Genomic DNA, 20012 nt, shown 5'->3' with positions numbered 1-20012 from the left:
TTGAAAGGGTCATAGGATGACATATGACTCCTTTTGACACATTTTATTAGAACATATGTCTCTACGGGCCCTAAGAATACTAAGAAAATATTATAATTGTTTATTTGGGTCAAAAGGTGTCATAAGATGACCTATGACTTCTTTCAACACATTCCATGATAACATTTCTCTAGGGGTCCTAAGACCCCTACGAATATATTACAATCATTTACATGGGTTAAAACAGGTCATAAGATGACTTATGACCCTTTTCGACACATTTTATTACAACATATGTCTCAAGGGGCCCAAGGACCCTTAGGAAAATATTAGAATTATTTATATGGGTTGAAAAGGGCCGTCAGACGACCTATGGCCACTTTAGAGACATTCCATGACAACATATGTCAAGGGGTCCTAATACTAGAAGGGACATATTATAATCATTTATACTAGTCAAAATGGGCCATTGGATGACCTATGACCCCTTTCAACACATTTTATTGGAACATATGTCACAAAGGGCATATTAGAATCGTTTATATGATCAAAAGGGGCCATAGGATGACCTATGACTCCTTTCGACACATTGCATGATGACATATGTCTATAGGGTTCTTAGGACCTCTATGGACATATTACAATTGTTTATATGGGTCGAAAGGGGCCATAGGATGACCTATGATCCCTTTTGACACATTTTATTATAACATATGTGTTTATAGACCATAGGACACCGAGAGACATGTTTGAATCATTCATATGATTCGAAAGGGGCTATATGATGACCTATGACCCTTTTCGACATATTCCATGACGGCATATGTCTGTAGGGGTTCTAGGACCCATAATGACATATTTAAATCATTTATAAGGGTCGAAAGGAGCCATAAGATGACCTATGACACCTTTCAACACATTCCATGATGAAATATTTCTTTAGAGGACCTAGAAACCCTAGGGACATATCAGAATTGTTTATATGGGTCAAATGGAGCCATAGGGTGACCTATGACCCCTTTCGACAGATTCCATAATGACATATGTCGCTAGGGGTTCTAAGACCCCTAGGTACATATTGTAATAGTTTATATATGTTGAAATGAGTCATAGGTCCTTTCGACACATTTTATTAAAACATATGTCTCTAAGGGCCCTAGGACCCCTAGGGACATATTTTAATCGTTTATATGGATTAGAAAGGGTCATAGAATTACCCATGACACCTTCCGACACATTCTATTAAAACATATGTCTCGAGGAGCCTTAGGACCCCTATGAACATATTAAAATTATTTATATGGGTTGAAAGAGGCCATAGGATGACTTATGACCACTTTTGACATATTTTATTATAACATATCTCCTCAAGGGCCCTAGGACCCCTAGGGACATCTTAGAATCATTTACATGGGTCGAAAGGGGCTATACGACAACCTAAGATCCCTTTCGACACATTTCATGATGACATATGTCTCTAAGACCCCTATGGATAAATTATAATCCTTTATATGGGTCGAAAAGGGTCATAGAATGACCTCTCTATGATCTATGACCCCTTTCGACACATTTTATAACATATCTTGAGGAGCCTTAGGACTACTAGGGACATTAGAATTGATTATATGGGTCGTAGGATGACCTATGACCCCTTTTGACACATTCAATGATGACATATGTCGCTAAGGGTCTTAGGACCCCAAGGGACATATTACAATAATTTATATGGGTCGAAAGAGGTCATAGGATGACCTATTGCCCCTTTCAACACATTTTATTACAACATATGTATCTATGGGACCTAGGACCCTTAGTGACATATTTGAAACATTTATATGGGTTGAAAGGGGCCATTGGATGAATTATGACCCTTTTCAACAAATTTCATGAAAACATCTGTCTCCCCTAGACCCCTGGAGACATATTATAATCATTTATATGGGACAAAAGGCATCATAAGATGACCTATTTTCCCTAGAAACATATTAGAATTGTTTATATGTGTCGAAAGGGGCCATAGGATGACCTATGACCCCTTGAGACACATTGCATTACAATATATGTCTCAAGGGATCGTAGGACCCCTAGGGGCATATTAAAATCATTTATATAGGTCGAAAGGGGTCATAGGATGACCTATGACCTCTTTTGACACATTTTATTACATGTGTCTAGGGGCCGTAGGAACCGTAGGAAAATATTTGAATGATTTATATGTGTCAAAAGGGGCCTTAGGATGACCTATGACCCCTTTCGACACATTACATGATGACAGATGTCTCTACGGGTGATAAGACCTTTAGGGACATATTTGAATTATTTATATAGCTCAAAAGGAGTCATAGGATGACCTATAACCCTTTTCGACACATTCCATGATGACATGTCTCTATGGGTCCTAGGACTCCTAAGAACATATTATAATCATTTATATAGGTTGAAAGGCATCATAGGATGACCTATGACCCCTTTCAACACATTTTATAAAAACATCTATCTCTAATAGCCCTAGGACTCTTAGGGACATATTAAAATCATTTATATGGGTCAAAAGGGGGCATAGGTCAACAAATTTTATTACAACATATGTCTCGAGTGGCCCTAGGACCCCTAATATTAGAATCGTTTATTCAGATTGAAAGGGGACATATAATGACCTATGATCTCTTTAGACTCATTTTATTACAACATGTCTTTAAGGGCCTTAAGACCCCTAGGGACATATATGAATTGTTTATATCAGTCGAAAGGGGCCATAGGATGACCTATGATCCCTTTTGACACATTCCATGATGACACATGTCTCTAGGGGTCATAGGATCCCTAATGACATATTACACTCATTTATATGGGTTAAAAGGGACCATAGGATGACCTATGACCCCTTTCAACACATTCCATGATGACATATGTCTCTAGGGGTCCTAAGACCCCTACGGATATATTACAATTGTTTATATGGGTCAAAAAGGGCCATAGGATGACCTATGACCCCTTTCGGCACATTCCATGACGACATATGTCTTTAGGGATCCTAAGACCCCTAGAGACATTACAATAGTTTAGATGCATCGAAAGGGATCATAGGATAACTTATGACCTATTTCAACACATTTTATTACAAAATATGTCTCTAGGGGCCCTATGACCCTTTGGGGCATATTAGAATTATTTATATGGGTTGAAAGCGGCCATTGAATGATCTATGAACCCTTTCGACACATTTCATGATGAAATATGTCTCTAGGCGCCCTAACACTCCTAGGGATATACTAGAATCATTTATATGGGTCGAAAGGGGCCATAGGATGACCTATGAGTCATTTCAACACATTTTATTATAAAATATTTTCCTAGGACACTTAGAGACATATTTGAATCATTTATATGGCTCGAAAAGGGCTATAGGATGACCTATGGCCACTTTTGACACATGACCTATGACATCTTTCGATGCATTCCATGATGACATGTCTTTAAGGGCCCTAGGACCCCTAGTGTCAAATTAGAATCATTTATATTGGTCAAAAGTGATCATAGAATGACCTATGACCCCTTTCGACACATTCCATGATGACATATGTCTCTAAGGGTCCTAGGACCCCTAGGGACATATTATAATCATTTATATGTTTTGAAAGGGGCCATAAGATTACCTATGACCCCTTTTGACACATTCCATGATGACCTATGTCTCTAGGATTCGTACGACTGCTAGAGACATATTAAAGTCATTTATATGGGTCAAAAGGGGATATAAGATGACCATTGACCTCTTTTAACACATTCCATGACGAGATGTCTCTAGGGGTCTTATGGACATATTATAATTATTTATATGGGTCAGAAGGGGTCATAGAATGACCTATGAAGCCCTTTCAACATATTTTATTATAACATATGTCTCTTGGGGCCCTAGGACCCTTAGGGACATTATAATTGTTTAAATGGATCGAAAGGGGTCATAGGATGACCTATGACTCCTTTCAACACATTCCATGATGACATATGTTTCTATGGGTCCTACGACCCCTATGGACATATTACAATCTTTTATATGGGTCGAAAGAGGTCATAGGAACTTTTCGCACATTTTACAACAACATATGTCTGTATGGGGCCTAGGACCCCTAAGAACAATTAGAATCATTTATATGGGTCAAAAAGGGCCATAAGTCTTTTGACACATTTTAGTACAACATATGTCTCTATGGGCCTTAAGATCCCTAAGGACATATTAGAATATTTTATATGGGTTGAAAGGAGACATAGGATGACCTATGCACCATTCAACTTATTTTATTACAACTTATATCTCAAAGAGCCCTAAAATGCTTAGGAAAATATTAGAATCTTTTATGAGTCGAAAGGGGCCATAAGATGACCTATGACCACTTTCAACACATTTTATTACAACATATGTCTCTAGGGGCCCTAGGACCCGTAGGGACATATTTGATTCATTTGTATGGGTTGAAAGAGGCCATAAGATGACCTATGAGCCCTTTCGACACATTCCTTAATGACATATGTCACTAGGGGTCCTAGGACCCCTATAGACATATTAGAATCATTTAACTAAGTCAAAAAGGGCCATAGGATGACCTATGACAAATTTCAATCTATTCCATGATGACATATGTCTTTAGAGACCTTAGGACCTCTAGAAACATATTAGAATCATTTAGATGTGTTGAAAGGGGCCATAGGATGACCTATGACCCCTTTCGACACATTCCATGATGACATATGTCTCTAGAGTTCTTAAGACCCCTATGAAAATATTAGAATCTCTTATATGGATCGAAAGAGGCCATAGAATGACCTATGACCCCTTTCAACACATTTCATGAGTGCATGTCTCTAGGGATCCTATTACCCCTAAGGACATATTAAAATCATTTATATGTATCAAAAGGGGCCATAAGATGATCTATGACCCATTTTGACATATTCCATGATGACATATGTCTATAGGGGTCCAAAGACCCCTAATAACATATTATAATCATTTATATGGGTCAAATGGGGTCATAGGGTGACCTATGAGCCATTTCGCCACATTTTATTACAACATATGTCTTTAAGAGTCCTAGGACCCCTAGAGACATTATATAATTATTTATATGGGTCGAAAGGGGTCATATGATGACCTATGAATCTTTTCAACACATTCCATGATGAAATATCTCTCTAGGGGTCTTGGGACTCCTAAGGACATATTAAAATAATTTATATGTGTCGAAAGGGGTCATAAATGACCTATGACCCCTTTTGACACATTTTATTATAACATATGTCTCTAGGGGCCCTAGGACACCTAGGGATATATTAGAATCAATTATGTTAGTAAAAAAGAGCCATAGGATGACCTATGACCCCTTTCGACAAATTTTATTACAACATATGTTTTGAACGCCCCTCAGACCACTGAGTACATATTAGAATAATTTATATGGGTCGAAAGGGGCCATAAAATGACCCATGACCCATTTTGACACATTCAATGATAACATATGTCGCTAGGGGTCCTAGGACCCATCAGGACGTATTATAATCATTTATATACTATGAAAGAGACCTTAAGATGACCTATGACCCCTTTCGACACATTTTATTGCAACAATGTCTCGAGAGGCCTTAGGACCCTTAGTGACATATTAGAACATTTACATGGGTTGAAAGGAGTTATATGATGACCTATAATCCTTTTTGACACTTTTTATGATGACATATGTTGCAAGGGGTTGTAGGACCCCAGAGACATATTACAATAATTTATATGGGTCAAAAGGGGTCATAGGATGACCTATGACCCCTTCGACACATTTTATAAAAATATGTCTTTTAGGACCCTAAGACTCCTAGGGACATATTAGAATCATTTATATGGGTCGAAAGGAGCCATAAGACTACCTATGACCCCTTTTGACAAATTTTATTACAATATATGTCTCAAGTGGCCCTAAGACCCTTAGGGACATATTAGAATCATTTATATGGGTTGAAAGGTGACATATGATGACGTATGATCCCTTTTGACTTATTTTATTACAACATATGTGTTTAGGGACCTTAGGACCCCTAGGGCAATATATGAATAATTTATATGGATTGAAAGGTGTCATAGGATGACCTATGACCCCTTTCGACACATTCCATGATGAGACATATCTTCAGGGGTTATAGGATCCCTAAGGACATATTACAATCATTTATATGAATTGAAAGTGGTCGTAGGATGACCCATGACCCCTTTCCATATATTCCATGATGGCATATGTCTCTAGGGTTCCTAAGACCTCTATGGATATATTACAATTGTTTAAATGGGTTGAAAGGGGCCATAGGATGAATTATGAACCCTCTCGACACATTCCATTATGACATATATCTCTAAGGGACCTATGACCCCTAGGGAGATATTACAATCACTTATATGTGTCGAAAGGGGTCATAGGACAACTTATGACCCTTTTCAATAGATTTTATTACAACATGTCTCTAGGGGCCCTAGGAACCTTAGGGATATTAGAATCATTTATTTCGGTTAAAAGGGGCCATAGAATGACCTATCACCCCTTTCGACACATTCTATGATGACATATGTCTATAGGGGTCTTAGGACTCTTAGGGATATATTAGAATGATTTATATGGTTTAAAAGAGGACATAGGATGATCTATGACCCATTTGAACACATTTTATTACAAAATATGTCTCATGGGGACTTAGGACCGCTAAGAACATATTAGAATCATTTATATGTTTTGAAAGTGTCCGTAGGATGACATATGAACACTTTCGACACATTTTATTACAACATGTCTATATGAGCCCTAGAACCCTTAGAGACATATTTGAATCATTTATATGAGTAGAAAGGGGCCATAAGATGACATATGACCCTTTTTGACACATGACATATGATGTCTTTCGATACATTCCATGACAACATATCTCTAGGGGCCCTACGAGCCCTAGTGTCAAATTAGAATCATTTATATAGGTCAAAAGTGGCCATAGAATGACCTATGACCCTTTACAACACATTCCATGATGACATATGTCATTAAGGGTCCTAGGACTCCTAGAGACATTATAATAATTTATATGTTTTCAAAGGGGCCATAAGATTACCTATTAGCCCTTTCGACACATTCCATGATGACATATGTCTCTAGGAGTCCTATGACCCCTAGAGATATATTAAAATTGTTTATATGGGTTGAAAGGGGCCATAAGATGACCTATGACCACTTTCCACACATTTTAAAACAACGTATGTCTCTACAAGGCCTAGGACCCCTAAGAACATATTAAAATTATTTATATGGGTAGAAAGCATTCATAGGTCTTTCGACACATTTCACTACAACATATGTCTCTATGGTTCCTAAGATCTATAGGGACATATTAGAATATTTTATATGGGTAGAAAGGGGCAATAGGATGACTTATGCCCCTATTGACATATTTTATTATGACATATATTTGGAGGGACCCTAAGATGCTTAAGAAAATAGTAGAATCATTGATATGAGTCAAAAGGGGCCATAGGATGACTTATGACCCCTTTCGATACATTTTATTACAACATATGTTTCTAGGGGCTATAGAACCCCTAGGAACATATTTGATTCATTTGAATAGGTTGAAAGGGGCCATAGGATGACCTATGAACTCTTTCGACACATTTTATTACAACATATGTCTGTAGGGGCTCTAGGATTCCTAAGGACATATTTAAATTATTTATATGGGTCAAAAAGGGCAAAAGGATGACCTATGATTTTTTTACACATTCAATGATTACATATGTCTCTAGGGGTCTTAGGACATATAGGGACATATTAGAATCATTTATATGGGTCGAAAGGGCCCTTTCAAAAAAATTCATAACGACAGATGTCCCTAAAGGTCATAGGACCCCTACAAACATATTAGAATCATTTATATGGGTTGAAAAGAGAAATAGAATGACCTATGACCCCTTTTAACACATTCCATGATGACATATGTCTATAATAGGACCCCTAGGGACATATTAGAATCGTTTATATGGGTTGAAAGGGGACATAGGTTGACCTATGACCCCTTTCGACACATTCCATGATGACATGCATCTTGGGTTCTAAGGATCCCTAGGGACATTACAATCATTTATATGGGTCGAAAGGGGCCATAGGATGACTTGTGACCCTTTTCGACACATTCCATGATGACATATGTCTCTTGGGCTCCTAGGACTCATAAGAACATATTAGAATCATTTATATGGGTCAAAAGTAGACATAAGATGACCTATGACTCCTTTCAACATATTCCATGATGACATACATCTCTAGAACCTTTTAGAATCATTTATATGGGTCGAAAGGGGTCATAGAATGACCTATGACCCCTTTTAGCACATTTTATTACAACATATGTCTCTATGGGCCCTAAGACCTCTAGGGACATATTAGAATCATTTATATGGGTTGAAAGGGTTCATAGGATGACCTATGACCCTTTTCGACATATTTTATTACAAAATATGTCTCGAGGGGCCCTACGACTCCTAAGGACATATTTGAATCATTTATATGGGTCAAAAAGGGCAAAAAGATGACCTATGATCTCTTTTTACACATTTTATAATGACATGTCTCTAGGGGTCCTAGGACACCTAGGGACATATTAGAATCATTTATATGGGTTGAAAGGGCCATTTTGAATAATTTTATAATGACATATGTCCCTAAGGGTCATAGGACCCCTAAAAATATATTATAATCATTTATATGGATCGAAAAGGGCAATAGAATGACCTATGACCCCTTTTGACACATTACATGATGACATATGTCTCTACTAGGACCCCTAGGGACATATTAGAATCATTTATATGGGTTGAAAGAGGACATAGGTTGACCTATGACCCTTTTTGACACATTCCATGATGACATGCCTCTTGGGTTCTAAGGATCCCTAGGGACATTACAATCATTTATATGGGTCGAAAGGGTCCATAGGATGACCTATGACCCTTTTCAACACATTCCATGATGACATATGTCTCTAGGGGTCCTAGGACCCATAAGAATATATTAAAATCATTTATATGGATCAAAAGTAGACATAAGCTGACCTATGACTCCTTTCAACACATTCCATGATGAGATACATCTCTAAGACATTTTAGAATCATTTATATGGGTTGAAAGGGGCAATAGGATGACTTATGACCCCTTTCGACACATTTTATTACAACATATGTCTCTATGGGCCCTAGGACCTCTAGGGACATATTAGAATCATTTATATGGGTCGAAAGGGTCCATAGGATGACCTATGACCCCTTTTGAAATATTTCGTGATGACATATGTTTCTAAGGGTCCTATGACCGCTAGGAACATATTAGATTCATTTATATGGATCGAAAGAGACCATAAGGTGACCTATGACCCCAAGGGACACATTTGAATCGTTTATATGGGTCAAAAGGGGCCATAGGATGACCTGTGATCCCTTTCGACACATTCAATGATGACATGTCTTTATGGGTCTTAGGGCCCCTAAGGACATATTAGAATTGTTTATATGAGTTGAAAGGTGCCATAGGATGAACTATGACCCCTTTCGACACATTCCATAATGACATATGTTTTCAAGGTTCTTAGGACCCCTAAGGACATATTAGAATGTTTTATATGGGTCGAAAAGGGCAATAGGATAACCTATGATCCCTTTCAACATATTCCATTATGACATATGTCACTAAGAGTCTTAGGACCTCTAAGGACATTAAAATTATTTATATGGGTCGAAAGGGGTGATAAGATGACCTATGACCCTTTTTGACACATTTTATTACAAGATATGTCTCTAGGGGCCCTAAGACCCATAGGAACATACTAGAATCATTTATATGAGTTGAAAGAGGCCATAAGATGACCTATGATTTCTTTAGACATTTTTTGTGATGACATATGTCTCTAGGGGTCCTAGAAACCCTAAGGACATATTAGAATCATTTATATGGGTCAAAAGGGGCCATAGAATGACTTATGACCCCTTTCGATATATTTTATTGCAACATATGTCTCGAGGGGACATAGGACCCCTAGGGACATATTAGAGTCATTTATATGTGTTAAAAATGGCAAGGATGACATATGACCTATTTTGACACATTTTATTACAACATATGTCTCAAGGGGCCCTAAGACCCCTAGAGACATATTTGAATCGTTTATATGGGTCAAAAGTGGCCATAGGATGACCTATGACTCCTTTCGACACATTTTGTTACAAGATGTCTCTAAGGGCCCTAGGACCCCTAAGGACATATTTAAATCGTTTATATGGGTCAACAGGGGTCATACAATGACCTATGACCCCTTTTGACACATTTTATTAAAACATATGTCTTGAAGGGATGTAGGACCCCTATGTACATATTAGAATCATTTATATGAGTTGAAAGGGACCATAGGATGACCTATGACCACTTTTGACACATTTTATTACAACGTATGTCTCGAGGGGTCTTAGGACCCTTAAGAAGATATTAGAATCATTTATATGGGTCGAAAGGGGCCATAAGATAACCTATGACCCCTTTTGACACAATCCATGATGACATATGTGTCTATGGGTCATAGGATGACTTATGACCTATGACTTCTATCGACACATTTTATTACAACATATGTGTCTAGGAGCCCTAAGACCCCTAGGGGCATATTTGAATCATTTATATGGGTCAAAAGAGTCCATAGGATGACCTATGACTACTTTTGACACATTCCATAATGCAATATGTCTCTAGGGGTGATAGAACCCCTAGGGAAATATTAGAATCATTTATATGGGTCAAAAGGGGACATAGGATAACCTATAACCTAGTTCGACACATTGCATGATGACATGTGTCTTTAGGGGTCCTAGGACCCCTAGGGACATATTAGAATTGTTTATATAGGTCGAAAGGGGCCATAGAATGACCTATGACCCTTTTGACACATTCCATGATGACATATGTCGCTAGGGGTCCTAGGACCCCTAGAGACATATCACAATCATTTATATGGGTCAAAAGGGGCCCTAGGATGACCTATGACCCATTTTGACACATTTTATGACAACATGTCTTTAGGCATCATAGGACCCCTAGGGACATATTATAATCCTTTATATGGGTCGAAGGGGGTCATATAATGTCCTATGACTCCTTTCGACACATTTTATTACACCATATGTCTCTAGGAGCCCTGAGACCCCTAGGGACATATTATAATTATTTATATGGGTTGAAAGGTGTTATAGGATGCCCTATGACCCTTTTTGACACATTACATGATGACATATGTCTCTAGGGGTCCTAGGACCCCTAAAGACATATTATTTTTATTTGTATGGGTCGAAATGGGCCATAAGATGACCTATGACCCCTCTCTATGCATTTCATCACATCATGTCCCTAGGGGTCCTAGGACCCCTAGGGACACATTTGGTTGGTTCCAATGCGTCGAGAGGGGTCATAGGCTTGACACATTTCTTGAGAATGTATATCCCTAGGACCCGTGGGACCCCTAGGGACCCATTGGGAATGTCTTGAAAGGGGTCACTAAGGGCCCTAAGGACATACATTGTCAAGAAATGTGTCAAAGGAGTCATAGGTTAACCTATGACCCCTTTTGATGCATTTTACGATAATATTATATTTAATAATAATATAATATTATATATTTTAATATAATAATAATATATTATTAGATTATATAACAATAATAATCATATATATTACTATATTATAGATTTAATAATAATAACCATATATATTATTATATATAATAATAGTTATATAATATTACAATAATATTATAATAATTATAATCATATATAATAATAATAGTTCATAATAATAATATCAATAATAATATCATCAATGTCCACAATTCCGCCAAATGAATTTCTCTCTAAAACACTCTAAAGTTTTCTTGTTAAATTTATTTCCTCTCAAATTACCTTCCCTCAAAATCTAACATTGGAAAATCTCTCCTCTCTAAATTTCCTCCAAATTTTAATTGAAAAATTCTAGACCTGATTGTATACTCGATTTGTATTTGAGTATCTGATTAGCCTTGGTATTTACCAAGCCTATTCGGTCATCCCAAAAAAATGTGTTTGAGAAGGGTTTCATTGACATTTAGACTTTGGGTAGGCATCTAACAATGTTATTTTCATCGAAATTGAATGAAATGAAAATGTTTTTTTTTATAACTCTCAAGATTCTATTGATATAATTGCTGTCAAATTCTAAGTTTGATAAGTATTTATTAGTTAATTTTCAATGAAGATGATTATAAAGTGTTGATTGACATACTGATTGAAAAATAGCTATAACTTTCAAATGGTATAACAGTTTTTAAATACAAAAGTTGCATCACATTATATGCTTTGGCTAGTATAAGAAAAATAAAAATAAAATAAAATTTGGTAAAGTTTTCTATTAGTTAAGATGGTCAGACACGAGATTTTTTTTCGAAAAGTTTTAGTAGAAAATTCATATTTAATTATTTATTTGGAATAAAAATACCCAAAAATATGCATCACATCCCGACATGATTGTACTTTTTATATCTATAATTATATTAAAAAAATTATCATTTGATTTTGATTAAGGTGGTCAAAGATACACCTACTTTTTATTTTTGCTCTGAAATTTTCGTAGTACTGCATTAAAATCCAAACTTTTGACCAATCAATTATTTTTTTCTCTAGATAAGGCCTAGTATTTTAGAAACTATATTCAATTTCTTACAGATTATTTTCTTACAACTTTTTGATATAACATTCAGAACCACTTTAAAATTATGTTTTAAGTTGACATAACCTTGATTTTTTGGTTTTTCATTGCCACTTAAGGCCATAGTTTGGTTAACCATGATCCTACACATACCCTTATCTCTCTTCATTCTTATCTTTTGATTTTTTGATCTCTATCTTCCCAAATTTTGTAATATATGTCTTTTCTTGTACTACTCTTTATATCTCTATCTTCTCTTTCTTTCTCCCTCGCCACCAACCTCCACATTCAATTAGAGTAATCTTTGATAAAATGAAGATTGCCAAAAATTTGGTGTGTGTTGGAGTGGATGGAGCTTCAGTTATGCAAGGTCATAAAGGTGATCTTTGCAAAAAGATCAAGAATGATTTGGCACCCTACACTATTCTCATTCATTACATGGCCCATCGAATGAATCTAGCTTTTGAAATTGTCAATATTTTTGGTTGTATAAGTAAAGTAGAATCTCTAATCAAAGTTATTTACCAATACTTTTGTCAAAGTACAAAATGAGTCCAATAATTTCAACACTTTACTCAAGGACTTACTAATGGAAGGAAGCTTCATAAAGATAATGATACTAGATGGATCTTTTTGGATGGACCACCGCATCGAGTAATCTAATCTCTCCATGCTATAGGACATGAGAAATATTATTTAAAAAAGGTTCAATAAAGATCTATATACATTGCCAAATATATTAAGTTGCGTAAAATGATATGTAATAGCTTGGATGCTCTGTACCAATTACTACCATTAGATGAATCAAAGTTTGCAAAGTGGATTGTGTTTGCTTTGGACTCCTCTTTTTTCTTCTCATTCCTCAATTCCTTCTACAAATTATAAATTATATTGACTAGATTTCATAGATCTCATTTAGCTCTTATATTGACTGGATTTCATAGATCTCATTTAGCTCTTATATTTGCCAGATATAAGAACTAAATATTTCATTTTCAATATGATTCATTAACATTAATATTTTAATTTTTTTAATGTAAATGCATTGGTTTATATTTTATATTTTAATAATGTATTTTTAATAAATTATAATATGTTTTTTGTCATTCAATTAAAAATAATATTACTTATATTATATAATCATTTAAGATTTACTATTATTATTTTTATATTATAAAAATATATTATATAATAGAACATATAATATAATTATTTATAATATAATACAATACAATATAATATAATAATAACCATTTAATATATATGTAATAGAACATATATATCAATGATTATATTTATGAATAAAGTTTAAATTTAGATTAACATCATTATAGAAAAATATAATTATAACATTTTTATTAATTAAAACATTTTATCTATTATGATAAATTTATTAAATTTAAATTAGATTTATATAAAAACTAAAGGAAAGTACTAAGCCTCTATGTGGCACTTGTTTCATATTTTGCATCAATTTTATTTTATAAAATTTAATATATCGTCATTGAATTTTTCATATCATCTTTACAATATAAAGTTTATGATAGAAAAGAAAATCATTTCTATAATAGAAAAGAAAATTCTTTATTTATATTATATTATAACTATTATAATTATTATTATAAATTATATATATATATATATATATATATATTTAAAATTAAATTAACCTAAAATCACGACACGCGTACTCAAAGATTCTACCTAAAATCTTGATCGTTGAGTAAAAGAAAGATCGACGACCCGAGATGAATTTTGGGATGATTTGAAAAATGTCTTCCCATGTGCCTAGATTCATTTGGAATCGTGACACGTTTCTAATCATTGCAAAGCTCAATTAAGTGCTAAGACTCAGTTAATATTATTAATAATTATGTTTAGTGACTTTAGTCTTTTTGAAAAACTATTACTTAATCCTGACTCAACAATGCCATGATTATTAAGTAAAAGGCAGATCAATGCCAATAGCAATTGCCTAAGATGAATTTTGGGTAAATTTTGGGTCTGCCATCGTTGTTGTCAAGAAACATATGGAATCATGACATGTGTCCTTGACAAGTGTGATGATTTTGAATAACTCTTGACAACAACGATAGCATTCCACAAATTGACTCGAAAATCATATCGATAATTATGTTTGTTTTTATTAGTTTATTTATTTAAAATAAAAAAATTTCAAAATTCAAATGTATATTAATGTAATAAATTTTAACTTTTTATTATTATAGTTATGTACAAAATAATATTATTAAGTCTTTATGTTGTTTACATGTACATTGTACATACTATTAGTAAAGTACCTAAAACCATTAATTATTTAACACTTTGATTATAACTTTTAACTAGTAACCTTCTATGTTTTTAGAGTATGAAGTTGAAAGATCTACAAGTTGAGAATCTGATACGATAGGGTTTTCAAATTTTAACTTTTCAAAGACTAACAAAATTCTATTTTGTGTTCTGAAGACTGAATTCTGAAAGTGTGAAACTTGAGTATCAGAGGACAACACCAATTATTGAATTTTGATTCTAAGTATTTAATTTTTTTAAAAAAAAATTCATTGCAAAAATCATGATTTTAATTGTCTTAGATTTACAATTTACATTTTTTTTAAATAGGGCTTGAAGAAGAATTTTGTGTAATAACCAATAGCAGGCATGGACAAAACAAAGTAAAAAACCTCTCATACGAGTGCAAGCATAAAGGAAAAGAAAGACATTAAAGAACTCATGCAAATGCTATAAACCCCAAGTTTCACCGATGAATGTCATGATATTTTTGATCCTATTATCCATGGAAATTTTGGAATCATAGGAATTAGACATTCATTGTTTAATATGTAGAAAGATTTATAGAAAGGAAGAATTTATTACAAATATAACAACAGTATTTGTGCACATATAAATAAACTAGCTTCTTTGGTTACTGGATTAGCAAACCTCATTGTACTCGAAGTATTCCATTGCCCTAAAATTATAATGCTATGTGCTCAAAATTATGATGAGAATAGAAAGGCAATTGTAAAACAAAACACTCAGGAGGAAATTTTATCCATAACTGAGAGTGATTTTTCACTCTATTAGACCTAGGGCTAGGGTTTAAATAAGAAATCTTTAACAAGCGCATTTACTTGGATAAACTAGCACAAGTTTATGACAAACTAGAAAGATTTTTTAAAGATTCATATATTAGGGGTTTAATAAACTCAGAGTCCTCTACTAGTGTTACACTAGACATAGACCATAAGCCTCCTTATTAGTATGATATTTTTGTGCCATGGGTTTAGAATACTATTTTTTTGTTATCATTTTGTCTAGGATTGGATAGTAAGAATGAATTGGGGGCCAATGTTCTTGAAATGATCTATAATATCTATTGTCAAAGTCAGTCAGTTGAGAAGATAGATGTAAGATGTAATTTTTTTCAGCACATTGTGGAATCTATGCAACAAAAACTACTAATGATTAAACAAAGTAGAATTATAGGAAAGATGAATACATTTATGTTCACACGTTACTTCTCCTACCTTCTTTTAGCAAAGCATCACCCAATATTTGAGATAAAGAACAAGAAGTTTGATATTGAGGTCTATAAGTTTGATAAGAAAACTCAGAAGAAATGAGAGACTCCAAGTCTAGTATATGAGTGGAAACATAAGATGAGGATGAATGCTAATAACAAAAATTACAACTATTTTGTAGCCTTCTTTTTGGCACCTATTTACCAAAAAATTACAGGCACTATGATGCCTAGATTGCATTCAATTGGGAAACCAGATTCAATTGGCTAACCAGTTCTTCATAGAAGAGTACATTGTCTTAAGGTTTTAGGGTTTAGTGGTGGAACCTTGTAAACTTTGAATGCATGTTATAGAAAGAGTTTTTTTACTAGAATATGTATGACAAATGTAGAGTGCAAATGAACTTTTCACTAGACAAAAAAAAATGACATTTCCTTCCTTGCCTTTATCAATTGGAGGCCTCACATTTGAGAGAAAGGCTTTCAAAGTGAAAAATAAATTGGTAACTTTTTTTTGGATTTAATTTTGTCAATCACTAAAATTATGACCCACTGAACATAATAAAAAAAGGACTTATTGCCAATGGGAACTCTGCGAGAAAATATCAACATTAGGAGATGCTATTAATAGAAAAATTAAAAAATAAGGATTTGTGGGATGAGATTAAGAAAGACATGGATAAACATACAACAAAGAATAATATTTCAATACAAGAATTGTCATCCCAAATTATGACATTGTACATATCAAAGTCACACAAATCAAAGCCTCTGACATACTTAAATTTTTACAAGAAAGCATTTGAACCTTCTAAGAGGTCTATGCTGAAAGAAATCAAAGAGGCATGTGCATTTGAATCATGGTGTCAAACCAAGATGACTAACTTTTGAAAAATGAGACAACATTTGGGTGAACCAAAGACATCAACAGGTTTTGAGGAAATTGATGAGGATGAACTTTTTTGTGATTATTGGGATAAAGAGCATCCAACTGTACTATATAATTTTGGTATTTGCAGTGATAGTGATATTCAAATATAGAAGGACTTCGAGTCTGATGCTGACATTCAAGGCATTCAAGATTTCAAATCAACCAAGGGTAGAGATATTGTTAAACTTCAAATGAGTGATTCTATTAAACAAATGTATAGTAAAGGGGCAACTATGATACAAAAAATGACTTATGCAGATATAGGGCCCATTGATACAAGTGGTGAAGGGATTTGGAATCTAGTTTCAGTTGCAAACCCACCCAAAAGAGGAAGTAAACAAATCATTGGACTCTTGGAAATTGAAGATGATTGATATAGAAAGGGCAAAAAACATTATACTTCTACTTTTGAAGGTCATCCCAACACATTATTTGTTAAATATTCAAATCCAATTATATTTGATCGCGATGGCATTGACACTGGCACTAGCATGGATGAACCTTGTGCAAAAAACTAAAAAGTTATGAAAATTACACCACAAGAAATGTCAATGGTTACTACACCAATGTATGCACCAATAGCTTCTATAAAGAACTCTAAAAATAGTCCTAAAGTGCTAGGATTTGGAATGAACCATCTTTAGTATGTTGGTAATCCTCAAAATACAATTGTAGGTGGAGTAAGTTTAACTAGAGTTGGAGGAGCATACAATGATACAACTGATAATTCACCTTTCAAACACTCAATTGAGTAAGCAAACCTAGATTTTAATTTGAATGAGTTTATGTCAAAGTTTAATCAGACAACTGAAAGAAATAGGCAAATTATGAAGATTTTGAAAAGTGATGCACTTGTTGAATGTTAGGGATCTACTAACACAATATTTTCAACATATCATCCAAACAATGAAATGATGAACTTCATGGTTGTTATGCCCCTAGGTAGAGATAATAATCCACTAGAAAATGTAAAAAATTGTAACAATGTACAATTTACCAGTCTTCAAGTGGATTTGTCAAAAGTGAAAAATATTGTCAAGATCAATATATCAAAAGAGAGGAACAAAATGGTCTACTCTACACTTTTGAAAGAAAAGAGGGCAAAAAAAAGGCTTAAAAATAAAATAGAAAAGTTACAGGACCTTGATAATGTGAAGGCCAAGGAGACAGCATTAGACAATAGGTTCAAAGAATTGCAAAATAGGACAAAAAATCCTTCTCCTAGAGAGCCAATTGTCCAGCAAGAAAAGATGAATGAATAAGTGAACAATTTGACTAAAGAATTGAATGAGTGCCAAAAAATAATTTCAGATGAAAAAGCCTCTACTGCACAGTTGTTAAAGTCTATAGAGAGTAGTGCACAGGTCAACAATAAATTAAAAACTAACTTGAACTCTAGTGTCAAGAAAATAATAATTTGAGATTGAATTGGAGAATGAAAAAAAAAGAGGAGTCTAAGGCAAAGATAATCTATAATTTGCACAAGGAATTGGGGAATGAGAAGAAAAATGAGGAGTCCAATACAAACACAATCCACTTTGCAAACTTTGATTCATCTAATGCTAGTAATTGGTATAGAGCATCCAAGCTATTACATTTCATTTTACACAACTTATTATATTCTGCATTGTACATAGCTTTTTGTTGAACCTTTTTCTTAATAATATTTCTCATGTCCTATAGCATGGAGTAATAGATGCTAAAGTTAAGAGTATCTTGACATTAGTTAGACTTGAATATAGCTGAGGGAATCAGTCTCACACAGAGTGGATTAGTCTAAGCAATGATGGATATTCAGAGATTACTTGATGGGGTGGTCCATCCAAAAAGATCCATCTAGGATCATTATCTTTATGAAGCTTCCTTCCATTAGTAAGTCCTTGAGTAAAGTGTTGAAATTATTGGACTCATTTTGGACTTTGACAAAAGTATTGGTAAATCTCTTTGATTAGAGATTCCACTTTACTTATACAACCAAAAATGTTAACAATTTCAAAAGCTAGATTCATTCGATGAGCCATGTAATGAATGGGAATAGTGTAGGGTGCCAAATCATTCTTGATCTTTTTGCAAAGATCACCTTTATGACCTTGCATCACTGAAGCTCCATCCGCTCCAACACACACCAACTTTTTGACAATCTCCATTTTATCAAAGATTACTCTAATTGAATGTGGAGGTTGGGGGAGAGGGGAGAAAGAAAGAGAAGATAGAGATATAAATAATAGTACAAGAAAAGATATATATTACAAGATTTGGGAAGATAGAGATCAAAAAATCAAAAGATAAGAATGAAAACAGATAAGGGTATGTGTAGGATCATGGTCAACCAAACTATGGCCTTAAGTGGCAATGAAAAATCAGCAAATTGGGGTTATGTCAACTTGACATATAATTTTAAAGTGATTATGAATGTTATATCAAAAAGTTGTAAGAAAATAATCTGTAGGAAATTGAATATAGTTTCTAAACTACTAGGCCTTATCTAGAGAAAAAAATAATTGATTGGTCAAAAGTTTGGATTTTAATGTAGTACTATGAAAATTTTAGAGCAAAAATAAAAAGTAGGTGTATGTCTGACCACCTTAATCAAAATAAAATGATAATAATTTTTAATATAATTATAGATATAAAAATAACACTCATGCCGGGATGTGATGCGTATTTTTGCTTATTTTTATTCTAAATAAATAATTAAACATGAATTTTTTACTAAAACTTTTTCTGAAAAAAATCTGGTGTCTGACCACCTTAACTAATAGAAAACTTTATCAAATTTTATTTT

The sequence above is a fragment of the Cupressus sempervirens genome, chromosome 5, assembly GCF_028749045.1.
Source record: "Cupressus sempervirens isolate cs-2001-9-10 chromosome 5, ASM2874904v1, whole genome shotgun sequence".
Lineage (NCBI taxonomy): Eukaryota > Viridiplantae > Streptophyta > Pinopsida > Cupressales > Cupressaceae > Cupressus > Cupressus sempervirens.
Note: the sequence above shows the minus strand (reverse complement) of the source record.